Here is a 12,906-nt window from a genome sequence, read left to right as displayed (position 1 = left end):
AGCACTTGAAGGAAGATTCACAGAGCTACACATGGACTTAGGGGCAGAATCTTAAAGCAGAAGATCTGTGGTTGGTATCCCAAATACATTGCTAATAATTCACTATTTCTCTGTATCCACAGATTCTGTATCTATGGCTTAAAATATTCCCAAAAAACCCAAAATTCAAACAAATTTTTGCTATTATTTATAACAGTGGTTCCCAACCTGTGGGCCGCAAGACCTAAAATAAGGTCCATGAGACATGCAGGAAAAAACAGCTCCAGATTATTAAATACGATATTCTGTGGGCGAGAAGATAGCGGCTACTGGGTGGCATATATTCTGTATCAGAAACTGGAGCTGATGTGGTCTATCCAATGCAATTTTCTGAATCAGCACTTCAAATAACCAAACCAAATCTAAAGTTGACCAAAAACTGATTCGTAACTCTTTTGGTACTAATGTTGGAGAGTGGTCTCTGGTCAAAATGCTCCCTGGTCAAAATGCTCCCTGGTCCAAGTGGTCCCTGGTCAAAAAAACCTTGGGAACCACTGATTTATAAGGTGCACCGTTTTACTCCACCTTTGTATATAATGAGACTTGAGAATCCATAGATTTTGGTATTCATTAGGAAACAAAACCCAGTGGCAACCAAGGCCCATTGTATTAACAAGTTCTACATAAATAGATGCTGTGGTACAACAAATGTTCCAATTGTCATCTATAGCATTCTGATAAATGATGCTAAGTGTTGTTTCAATTTGTAACCAGCATCTGTTTCTTTTATTACAAGAAATAATACAGCAATGTCTCTCATCTGGTATTCACAGTCCTGTCACCTATCAGGAGCACAGTCTGAGGCTAGCGTAATTAGCACAGCAGCATGCTACGATTTCACACCCTGTAAGCATTGGCCAATCTGGCAGTCTGGCAGAACACACTAAATTCACACGAAACTCATTACAAAAATCTGCTGAAGAGTCAGCTGGGTTCTGCCAAGCTTAAGAAATGCAAACTCAGCCATAGCATAGTGATGACATTTTTTGGCAAATCTCATTCAGACATGGGCCTTATACATTAAACCCAATTTTTGGTGGTTTTAATGTATAAAATATAAATAATAAATGCTGGAAATGCAAAGATCAAGTAGGATCCTACTTCCACATGTGGTGGAGCTGTAAAAAAATTTTTTAAGATACTGGAAAAGTATACATGAAGATTGCAACAAAATGTTAAAGATAAATCCGGACATGAAACTGGAGTATTACCTGTTAGGACTATATGACTCACAAGAAATTGGCGATCCAAATATAGAGAAACCTTTTACATATTTTATAACAGCTGCGAGAATCATATTTGCTAAATTCTGGAAATCGGAAATTATACCTACAAAAGAACTATGGATAGACAAAATAATTGAGATAAAAGATATAGACAGATTAACCTACTTAATAAAAAGAATTACCAGCAGAGCCACGACAGTGACTGACTGGATAATTTTTGAAGAGTATTTTAAAAACGAACTTAAGTAAATGATTATGAAATTTAGGAGATCAAGTTGAAAAGAGAGGAACGAAATGAGTGAATGAAGAAGAACAAGATAAATGGAAGGAAGAAGAATAGAGAACATTTTCCCAGCTCCCCCCCCCCCGATTTTTTTTAGTTCGCTTTCTTTTTTTTTTTGTCCTGTACCCTCTTTCCTAGTAACTCTCCCATTCCCCATCCCACATACCCCTTCTTCCACCACCCACCATTAACCCGAGATTACCCCAGATCCCAATCTTTCCCTTAGAACTTTAAATGTAGTATAAAAATCCATCAATAAAAATTTATTTTAAAAAGACATGGGCATTATAGTGCAAACACACAAGTGGAGTCAAGGTATTAAAGGTCTGATAACAATAAGAAAAGTTCTGTGATGTACACAATCAAAGACCACAACAGACCAAACAATCCCACTCCTCTCTAAATACAATAATAAATGTACATATAACAGCCACTCTCTTCCTTCATCACTCTAACCTACAGCAATTTTCTCTTCCCCCTCCCTGCTTGATTGGACCATGAGTAACCCCACTTTTCTGTTTTATAAATAGACTAAAGTTGTTTCTTTCTCTGTTATACTTTGCGAGTGGGTGTAGGACTGATTATTGTTCAGCTTCTGCTTGCGTATTTGTTTACAATACTTTCCTTATGGAATCCACTACTATTTCTCACATCATTCCCAGCAAACTCAAGTAGAAGAAAAAATGAGTAACCCAAATGCCTACCTCTATTTGAGACAAGCATTGTAATAGGTATCTATTTTCAAGCTGATAACATTATAGTTTCTTATTATTCCTTTGTATAGTTTGTGAAAAGATAATTCTAAGATATAGAATACTGTATTTTCTTGGCTCACTGGCTTTTTATTTACCTCCCTTCTTCACCTTCGCTTTTCACACATGACTGGTTATGAAGACAATATATCAGCACATCATAACCAAAGTGGATACTACACAGTAAAATGATATTCCTAGGAGGAAGAAAAACAACTTCACCCTCAGGTGATGTTCTGAAGCTTGTACATTGCTGTGTGATAATAAATATGAAATTGTATTACTGGAAAGCTCAAGAGTAGAATTGTAATCTTAGTGTTGTTAATATGTCAGCACGATCTCATGCAAGTGACATTGTAGAAAGATACAACATCATATTCTGCATACATTAGTGATAGCAATTGTAAATTAGCTTAGCTCTAGAATATTATTCATTTATTACATTGGTTCTATTTTCAGTCCTAAAAAACCTACATTGCAGCTCAACAATGGCTTATTAATGAGACTTAGTGACTTCTCAAGGTCATCCATAGCTGAGCAGAAACACAAGTTTCCAACCTTACCTCCACTAGTTCAACAGAATATTATTTATCTCTAATGTTTGTAACAGATCATATCCGTATATGAAACATTCTAACAGATTTGTAACTTATCAAATGATAAGCATCCTTCTTATTACAGATGACTGATGAACAGTCTTACTTTGAATGACACTAGATGTGATATTAAATAACTTTCTGAATTAATATGCCTTTTTAAAAACTATAGAAAACTATAGGTTTTAAAGGCATTTCATTCATCATTGAAATGAGTTTTCTCATGGCATTTCTTATATGTTTTAATACATTCTGATAGTGAATTCCACTGTTTTGATGTGTATACATGGTACCCTGTTTCCCCAAAAATAAGACATCCCCGAAAAATAAGACCTAGTAGAAGTTTTGCTGAATTGCTAAATATAAAGCCTCCCCCGAAAGTAAGACCTAGCAAAGTTTTGGTTTGGAAGCATGCCCAGCGCCTGACAAACAGAACACCAGAGCATGCAGGATTGGGAAATGTACATACCAGTTGTATATGGAATTAATGGTAGTAACAAGAAATTCTTGATAGGATTCACAGTTTATCTGGTTATGCTGGTTTATGATGACAACTACTGTACAGTATATAATAAATGTTCATTTTTTAGTTCAACAATAAATGTGAATTCTTCTTCATGGAAAAAAAAATAAGACATCCCCTGAAAATAAGACCTAGCACATCTTTGGGAGCAAAAATTAATATAAGACACTGTACTATATTCGGGGAAACACGGTAGTTGTTACTGAAAGCAAGGAAATATCCTGCAGCTGCAATCCTAAACCAACTTATGTAGAAATAAGCCCTGTTTAATACAGTGGGAACTGCTTCTCAGAAAATGCCTAAGATGGGCTAAAAGTAGTTATTCTGATGTGTTTTACTGGACAATGCAACCAGATAACGAGAACATGAATAAATGAATCATCAAACACAGACGTGCACAGACAGAAATGCAGAAAAGCATCTGGATTACTTGTTGACACTACAAAATGCTTAACTAAATAGGTTAGGTTCCAGCCAACATGGCTCTCTTTGTGTTCTTATTAGTTCCTATGCTTAACAATATAAAATTACCACACCAGTTTTCAATAACCAATAACAAGCATAGCAGTAATTTAGAAACAAAATAAACTAAAAAATCACAACAACATAGTGACAACCACTGTCTGCCCTTCCACACTGAGAAGTAAACCAAACTGCAATACATCCTTTGTTTGTGTTCTTCATGGGTGGTTTCAGTACAACTGATATATTCATTACCTCTGAGCCCTTAACATGCAAGACTCTGAACTTGGACACTTATGGAGATGGAGAAGTCACTCTTCTGGAGTTCCTTGAAGACCTTGACAATATATTTTTGCCAAGTGTTCAAGTGGATAGTTAAGGCTGACTCTCTGGTTAAATGCAGAGAACCGTGGCAACTCTAATTTTCAATTTAATATAGGTATTCCTCAATTAACAAAGTAGATATATTCCTAGGCATTACCCTTTTAATAGAAAATTGGTGCAAAAGGCACAATCAACATGGAAAGAACAGTGAGAGGTTGCTACACCCCAAACAAAAGGAGCAATTCAACATAATTCTAAAAATTTTCTAGATCTTGCATAGTAAACAAATATATCTTCTAGAAAGTGTCTTCCAAAATACTAGCCTCCATGCTTTTTAGAATTTATATTTTGGTTGCCAAATTTATAGATTATGCTTTTTAATATGTTGGAGGTAGCCAATGAGGCAGGATTATCTCAACTTCCCTGTTCAAGCATGCTCAATAAGATATTCTGAAGGCAGCTACTATTTGCTTTACCTGTTGTAGTGTTACCGAAATTAGCAGTGTAGGTCCATTGCCCGGCATGCCATGCTACTTTGAAAGTCAGGAAAAACATGACTGGGTTTGAAGGCAATAACAAAGGCTTATTCAACTAGCCAGATGGATGATAGAACAGCATAATCGCCAAAAGAACTAACATAACCCATACAGAAAAGTGCAGCAGATTTTATAAAGTTTGGTAGCTGTTCAAACCTCCCACTCCCTCCCCTGACTGGTCAGGAGGCATGCATCCTAGGATCTGCCTCGTCATTGGCTGAGACTTCCTCCTGGCATCACAGACCGGGGTGGAAAGGAAGAGACAACAGTTGGGATTGGTGAGATTCAAAATTAAATATTTGTGCCCACCTCTGAGAGTATGGGCCCCACTGTCCCTACTGAAAAGAATTGGTATTTAGCACTAATGGACTTTGGAAGCTTGGAATAATCTCTAGAAACAGAGTGAGACTTGGGAAAACGGAATGTCAATCAAGTGGGTAAACAAAGTCCTTGATGAGACCTGGAGGTTGAGGGCAATCAGTCTCTCAGCAGGGAGTCCACTGGAAGATTCTGTGTTGTTTCTCAAGACACCCCATTGTCATTTAAGGACTGTATAATATAAGTTATTATATGTTATATCCTTACGTCACTGGTCCACTAGACAGAAGGGGCTCACTTGTAGAAACAGAATGTTAACACATTGGAACCAGCAACTTGATTATGAAAAGTTTCGCAACAGTGAAGAAATTAGGAAAAAAGGAAAAATACACCCAGTAGAAAACAACTAGGTCTGTTTTGTTAATTAAAGAAATGTATGGTTTCATATATATGTGTATGTGTTCCATATATATTTCATATGTATGATTCCGTGTGTGTGTGTGTGTTTCTTGAGGCAACAGGGTTAAGGGAATTTTGTCTTTTTATTTTTATTTATCTTGAGGCTGAGAGGGTGTGGCTCAAGAGGTGAGGGAAAGGTCAACCTTGAGATGTTGGGAGTCATAGCCAAATCTCAGCTCCAGGGGTTGCCACAGAATCACAAAAGGAGAGTTGATCAGATTAATCCTCCCTGGAATGTTGGGGGTTAGGTTGGAGCTGAGCTTGGCTAAAACCCAGCCAAGCTCTAAAAATATGTTATACATTTATAGTTATTATTATTAGAGGAGGGGACTGATTTCTTGATAACAGTAGGAAGGCATGCACATCTATAGCAGACCCGGCTAGAGAAGCATCTTGTTCTTTCCCATCTTAGACTTTCTTTCATGTATTATTGCATACCCTGTTGCAACACTAACACCATATGCTTCTCCAGACCTCATTCACCATTCTCCTCAATTGCATTTAAAAAATACATTCTAGCTAAGCAAAGAATGAAGAGGAAAGGTCTTGATGGATATAAAAAGCCTCTGCAAAAAAGTGTCTGTAGGGTATAAAAACCATAAAACTGAATTTTGCTGTGAAAGGATTTTTAATCTGAGGTATGCCTTTGCTTTTATTGTAAAATAAAGCAGAGAGTAGTTCAAAAATGAATAGTTAACCAAATTTATCTGGATCCTGCAGGGATCTCTTGCCTGGATCTTTCTCTTGCCGGGATCCTGATAATGGTGACTGTACGTTGTTGTTTCCCCCCCTCCCCCCAGAAGACTGAGAAGGTACAAAAGAAAATATAAAACATCCTGGGAAGAATCTCAGTCCATTCCCTAGTTCAATCTTGGTTGAATCCATGGATACAGGATCTGTGGATAAAGAGAGCCAACTGTACTACAGTAGCCTTATGATTGTCCTGAAGGCAGAGTTCAGATCTCACACTGCGTATAGAAAATAATGTCTAAAGAAGACCACTGTGCTCCAATATGAGCACTAGTTCTATAGACCTAGCCACAGAAAGGTAGATTTATATTTAGCAAAATACATGCACCAAAGGGAGGAGGAAGACTGCAGGATGTGCTATTATCTCTCAGATGACTCAACATTCATTCAGCACATTTAGCGAGGGCAGCATCTTTTTAATATACTGGTTGTGAAAATTCTGCAGTCATGAAAAATTCATGAGTCTGTCTATCTACCTATAGGAGAACATCTTAATGGACAAAGCACACTCCTTTTCTAAGTGTGCTGATTTCTTTCGGCACTGCAGCTACAGTCTTTTATTGCATTCTAAGAATGATCAAATGCCTTCTCAGACTACAAAACCACCCCAAAAATATATTACAAAATAAGATAAGTGTGTGTGTGTGTGTGGGGGGGGCAATTCTGTCCTTTCTTCCCTCTGTGCAATCCCTCAGGTCCGCTCTCCATTCAATCTGTCCCAAATTCTCTGCAGAAGATTTAGAACGAAAATGACTCCGCTAACAGACGATTGCCCATGACTACAAACTAGAAATACTATTAATACAGCATGTTAGACAAAATTTATTTCATTGCTAGTTTGTTAAGTACATATTGGAATTCAGTATAGTCAAATACATCAAATGCAGTGCTACATCACGGAGAAATCAGTTTGATTCTAGGAGTTAATACAATGTGTTGTAGGACATTCTGGATCCCATTGAGAGAAAAAGTTGGGTCTCAAAATAAATAAATAAATAAATAACACAGCTGTTACAATCATTTCATAAAATAACTTTCTGTTCTGCCTGTCTAAACACAGCACAGGTAGGAAGCATCTGGCAATCCCACTATTGCTGGGTTGCAACTCCCACTCCAATATTTAGAGGGCTGGATGATTTCCATCTTTGGAACAGAAGGTATCTTAGAGCTTGTGTCACATTATGGGAGAAAGGTGGCATACAAACGCAATAAGTAAATAAATAATCCCAAACACTGGTCCCAAATAGTGAAGACCCACTGAATCAACAGAAACTTGATAAGTCACTATAATGTGGAATTAACAATGGACTTAAATTAAAGTTTAATCCTCTGATACCTTTTCAACCCTGCCTACAGTTTTTCAAAGAAAATTAGTACTTATGACTGATATTACTGAATTAGCTCAGCCCAAAAACATTGTTTGGTAGGAATGGGAAAAAATTACTGTTACACATTTTTCAAGGCAAAAAATGGCTTTCCCAATGCTTGGGAAACCCAGTTGGAAAGAATAGTATCAATGCAGTTTTCAGTAGGCTTGCACCTGAATCAGTTTGACAGAAAGTGATTTGTAATATTTGGTGGTCCACTACATGAAATCCCCCAAAAACAGAATGGGAAGGAGGGAACCAAAAAGCTCAGCAAAACGGATCAACAGAGCTGGATTTATCGGCTACTGGAGAAGATGGAGTTAAGTCTGCATCATACCTGAGACAGGAGTCTGCCACGGGGTCCTGGAGAAGATCCGGCAGTGTCTTTTCTCCTCCCCCCGGCAGCAGCAGCCTGGTGTCCATTTCTTTTGGAAAAGTTCTCTAGGCTCCTCTTCCAGAGAGGGCCCTGCTAGGAACTTGCGTTCCCAGCAGCACTTGCATGGGGCGGGCATTGAAAAGTCTCTGAGTTCTTCTCGGAGCATTATGGGAGTTTTTTTTCTCTCTGTTTCTCAGCCAACAAAAGTTATGGTTGTGTCTATGCTCTGATTGGCTGAGAATGAACACAACCGGCAACTACAATTCCCAGAACTGTCTCTTGTGGTTTGTTTTATTTTTTAAAATGTTATGGTAAAAACTTAAAATAATTCTAAAAAATCAGTAGATTGGTGAATTGTTCTGAAACTTGGCAGGCCTGCAATTGTCAATGGGGTCTAAAACTGAGGTAGGTTTCATGCAGATAGGCCTCAAAATGGCTGAGTATTGAGCCTTTACATTTTCCCATTGCAGCCAATGGGCCGAATCTTTGCCAAATGAGAACAGCAACACTTGTCCCTATTCGAGTAACTTCCCAGTAAACAGCATGAGGGGTTAGCTGAAAATGGACTCTGAAACAGCATGCCTTTTGGGCAAATTGCACACCTCTAGTTTCCACTTGGTTTCCACATACAGGTTTTGGGGTTAGATGCGGTAGGGTACATACTCTCCAACATTTCAGAAATGAAAACATGTGACCAGGGCACATCAAAGGTAGTAAAGGTTTTTGATGAAGAAGAACACATAAGCTAGGAGTTTGCTCAGCAATTTGCTCTAGCTTAAGTTTAGTGGAAAAGACAATACTCGGCCCCCTCTTCTCCCTCTTCCCTTCTCCCTTGAGCTAATTGAGTGCAAATGTCTGAGGATAAAGAGGGAAGGTGGAAAGAGAAAGAAAATGGGACATTTTAGAAGCAGCTAAATGAGACAAAAGTAAGATTCAGGAGGATTGTTCAACTGAAATGAAACAGCTGGAATGTATACAGATGGCCATGTGTGTTTTGTTTGTTTTTGAGCAAGATTTGGGGTTTTTTTTATCAAGTAGCAAGGCTGCTCCTTTTTAATGTGGTACCAAAAGCAGAGCTGTGATTTCATGGAAGTGGGATCCTTCATCCTTTAAGAATATTCTCTCAGTCTCCAAGAAATGCTGTGATGTTTTGGCATCTGTACAAAATGTGAGAATGGAGATGCAGCACCACTATAAAGTTCTTGCTCTTCTTTGTGAGCATAGCCTCGGGCTTTGCCATTGCCGACATCTTTGCTCTCCTAGTTAGCTCCGTGAATAATGTTAAGCACTATGTAGTTCATGCATTACAGCAATATATTTCTTACAAATGCTGTGCTAAGGAATATCTCTCTCTAATCTAACTAAAGAGCTAGATGTACTTTATATAGCTTAGCGTCTGTCAAACCACCATTGCAGGGTATCCCTGTCTCATTATCATCCTGCTGGCTTTCCAGCAAATGGAATGTAATGACAGCCGTTCGTCTTAACTGGGTTTCTAACGAAGCCCTTGGTAACTGCTACTCTCAGCTCAATCTGCTCTGAGCACTCCAGAGGTGTGGCAGCAGAATTAAGGATTAAGAAAAAATTAGTGATGCATGCAAATGCAATCTGTACAAATGTTTTCATTTAAACCTGCCAGTACATGGATATCATGTATCCTTCCTCATCTTTTCTGCTATATTTAGCAAGATCTCTTTCTCATGGAGTTGGAACCAATTTTAGCAGCTCCCTGCAAAGTTAATTAGAACATTCGCTGAACTGTGATGACATTATGCTGAATAAAACAAGATTGTCAATATCAGTCAGATAACTAGCTGGTAGGCTTTGTTAAGCTTGTAGTTATCTTACTGCTAGAAAAAACAGGCTTTGTTTACTTTTTTTCAACCTAAGAGTCATTTAGAAAAACTATAGCTAAACTTATTTCAGTTAAAACTCCATCATAATAATTAAAGAGTGCTTCAGATTCCCACAAGAATCATTAGAACTTTCATACCTTTACATTTCATTGCAATGCACCCATGAAATCCTTGATTTATAATTACTGCAAAATATTCACCATGTTCAGTGTCTACACACATCTGGATCCAGTTGTTTTTCAATGGAAATCAAAACCTTAGAAACTATGGCCAGAGCAAACTAAAATGTAATGGTTCTATTGACTGCATGTTTCAAGTTCCCGGTAAAAAAGAATCAATGGTGAATGTTTTTTATTATATAACTGAAACATTTTGTGGATGTCATGTTTGCAGATTCTATTACTATGTCTTTGGTTAGATGGCATTTTAGTAAGAGGGATGAAACACCTGATCATTGTGCCTGAGTTTACTTACTGTAGATTAAACTATCTCGAACAAATCAATGAAATAAGAAATAAAGAAACATTTACTTTATTTTGAATGACAAGTACGACAAGCAAGGGGGTCCATAAATACTGGTGTATGGCAATATTACAGGACAACTGATGAGTTGTGGGTTTTATATCTAAACTCCAGAATATCTTTTAAATCCCTTAACAAAAAAAAATTGAGAACAGCTGGACATTCAGTTGAGACATTTATTTAATATGTACTACACATACATGTACAAAACGCATAGATATAGCTAGCTACTACCTTATATGGTTCGAAACCAACCTATCTTTGTGACTGCATCTCTTTCTATGAACTATCGCAGGCTCTGAGGTTCTTCGGGGAGGCCCTCCTCTCGGTCCCACCACTGTCACAAGTACAGTTGGTGGGGACGAGGGAGAGGGCCTTCTTGGTGGTGGCCCCCCGGCTCTGGAACGCCTTGCCTAGGGAAATTACGCTAGTCCCCACCCTCCAGTGTTTTTGGTCTAATCTAAAAACTTGGCTCAAGTTTTTCAATAGGTATAGAGCCCATAAGATTTTAAAATGTGTAGATCCAGTGATTTTTCTCTGAAAGCACTTTATATGACTGGTTGGTTGCTATTCATTTTATGTCCATAATTATCATGGCATTTTATCAATGTTTATTTTAGGGTGGATTGATTTTTTTGTGTTATTGTTTTATGTGCTGATGATGTAAATTATGTTTTTATCTTTTGATGTATTTGTATTTTATTGCATCATGTGTATTGCTACGAGTGCCCTGTAAGCCACCTCAAGTCCCTTTTAGGAGATGGTGGCAGGGTAGAAATTAAATTTATTATTATTACAGAATGACCGAGTGGAGAGTAATATCATGAGCTCACAAGGATTAAATATTACATTTTTAAAAGGAAGGTTATAATATAATTTCTCAAAAACAATCAGTGCTATGTGAATAATTTTAGATGAGACTCTGAGAAGACAATGTTTCCTACTCTGATTATATGTATCTCAAAGTTTGTATGCCGATTGGTTTGTACCACAGAGGTTCCTACATGGCTTAGTGGTAGAGGATCAAACGTGGCACATATACTCTGCATCATCCAACTTAAAATAATCGAGGGATGTGAACTAACAGATTGGCTGTTTCTAGATTACGTGTGTGAGGGGAGGGGAAGGAGGAAGGAAGAGGGGAAGAAAGAAAAGGTAGGAGGAAGGGAAGGAAGTGGAAGGAAATGTGAAAAGGTATGAGGGAAGTGAAAGGAAAAAGAGAACGAAGGAAAAAGGAATGAAGGGAAAAGGAAGAGGGGGAGGGGAAGAGAAAAAAGTAAGGGAGGGAGGGAGGGAAAAGAGCGGAGAAAGGAGAAAAGAGGAGAGAATTCATTTATTTACTTATTTACAGCATTTATATTCCACTCTTTTCACCTCAAAGGGGACTCAGAGCAGATCATAGAACATATACATGGCAAATATTCAATGTCGTTGGACATACAGGAGAGACAATAAATAGAGGTAGTGTTCCCTCGCTTCTTCGCGGTTTGCTTTTTGTGGATTCGCTGTTTTGCGGTTTTTAAATAAATACTAAAATAATAGTATAAATCATAAAATAATAGGATAAATCCCTCTTTCTACTTCCTTCCTAAGGAGAAGGAAGAAAAAGCCGAAGGGAGAGAAAAGGAGGCTGAAGCAGCTTTGTTTTCGCCTCAAGCACGCATGCGCGTGCTTCAGAGGCGAGGAGGGAACAGAGACGCTACTTGCCAGTGAGATTGTAAACAACACAAATATAGTGTCCCTACTTCGCAGATTTTCACTTATCGCAGGTAGTCCTGGAACGTAACCCCCGCGATAAATGAGGGAACACTGTATCTGTGGCATTTTTCTAACTTCGGCGTTTTGGAGGTTGTGTCCGATTCCTGCCACAAGGGGGTTCTTTCACTCCATTCTCTATGACGACGAGCCCTTTCCTCCTGTTCTTTGATAGTCAGCATTTTTCTGGTATTTCCTTTTAGTGACATAAAATACCTCCCTGCTTAAGCAGTGCCTAATTTCTCTATTCACAGCTCACACCTGTTTTCAAACTGTTCAGGTGGACAGCGAGCTGGGCTGAAGGTTGGGTGCTCTCCCCGACCCTGGCTCGAACTAGCAACCTTTCAGTTGGTAAGATCTAGTGCTGCTGGTGATTAGCCAGCTGTGCTAAAGTCCAGAGAGGAAAGGAGGAGGAGACAAACATACCGACAGAAGAGGGGGAAGGTGTATGAGGGAAAGAAAGGGAATAGGTCTATGAGGGAAATGGAGGAAGGAAAGAAAGAGCAACAAAGACAGCCTTGCCCACCATTGCCAGAGGAGACATTGTGAGGTAGACCTTCTCAGAGCTGGAGAAGGGGGAAAGCAGGCAATGGCACATATATATGTTACAAGTGAATAAAATTAATATTAATTCTATTGACTGCTATATTCAGGTCCTGTTTACTGCTTAGGATAAATAAAAAAAGTGTTCATCAATATGCCAGCTAAAATCCATGCTATGAGTACAGTGTTCCCTCACTTATTGCAGGGGTTACATTCCAG

At 38.4% G+C, this 12,906-nt stretch overlaps 1 protein-coding gene across 1 annotated transcript in view; it reads right to left on the bottom strand.

Annotated features, from left to right (window-relative positions):
- The window catches only part of tmem163 (transmembrane protein 163), a 120,607-nt gene that overhangs the window by 29,235 nt on the left and 78,466 nt on the right, over nucleotides 1–12,906 (bottom strand). The window lies entirely within an intron of this gene.

The sequence above is a fragment of the Anolis carolinensis genome, chromosome 1 (assembly GCF_035594765.1).
Source record: "Anolis carolinensis isolate JA03-04 chromosome 1, rAnoCar3.1.pri, whole genome shotgun sequence".
Lineage (NCBI taxonomy): Eukaryota > Metazoa > Chordata > Lepidosauria > Squamata > Dactyloidae > Anolis > Anolis carolinensis.
The sequence above is the reverse complement of the archived record's forward strand: the minus strand, read 5'-3'. Positions and strand labels throughout refer to the sequence as shown.